The following is a 788-nucleotide window of genomic DNA, read 5'->3' as shown; positions in this document are numbered from 1 at the left end:
CAGAATATTAGCGAAAGTGGTTTTCTCCGTTATCTCCCACATGACGTAAGCGTCCTCTGGCCCAGAAAGTTTAGTGCAAGTGTGAGTGCAGGCCAGCGGGGGAGTGGGGAGGGGGGATAATCGTGCTCGGGCTCGGTTCAAAGCAACCGTGCCTAGTGTGAGTACACCATAAAAAGTACTGGTCATTTTCTGCCTTGGCATTGTCCATTAATTTTACGGACAATCTCTGAATGACTGCAGAGAACAACACCTTATTCACAACATTAGTTTCAAAATGCAGACATACTGTAAGGTGCAGTTTAGCTCTGCGGTGACCAGAACTGATGGTTTTCACTCACAACAAGCTACAGAATATGTGGAAGACTGACTATAGCGAAAGTAAATTGGGTTGTTTAACCCTCTAAGCGCCAAAGTCGCAAAATTGCGACAAGACGTCATACTTAATCAAATAGACTGTAGTTCCTAATATGGTGTAATATCTCATTTGTATTCCCTACCACTAGATGGCAGACATGTAGTACTTCGATTCTAGACCAAAATTACGTGACCTTCCTATTCAAAATGTTTGAGGAAATAGCAGAGCAAGTAAGCTTTCGTGTCATTGATGCGGAAGCAGTTCAGATCTATAGCGTGCGGGTAAGCTGTGAGATTTGTGAGAGAAAATCACCAAATGGCTAATAAAAGTTGTACCGTGAGGATGTGTTGCAAATGTTATTCGCCGATTCTGACTGAAGGGGAATATTTGCATTTTGGAAATGACGATCGGTCGTCTAATAATCACGCTTCTC

The sequence above is a fragment of the Sinocyclocheilus rhinocerous genome, unplaced genomic scaffold, assembly GCF_001515625.1.
Source record: "Sinocyclocheilus rhinocerous isolate Xijiao unplaced genomic scaffold, SAMN03320098_v1.1 scaffold1604, whole genome shotgun sequence".
Lineage (NCBI taxonomy): Eukaryota > Metazoa > Chordata > Actinopteri > Cypriniformes > Cyprinidae > Sinocyclocheilus > Sinocyclocheilus rhinocerous.
Note: the sequence above shows the minus strand (reverse complement) of the source record.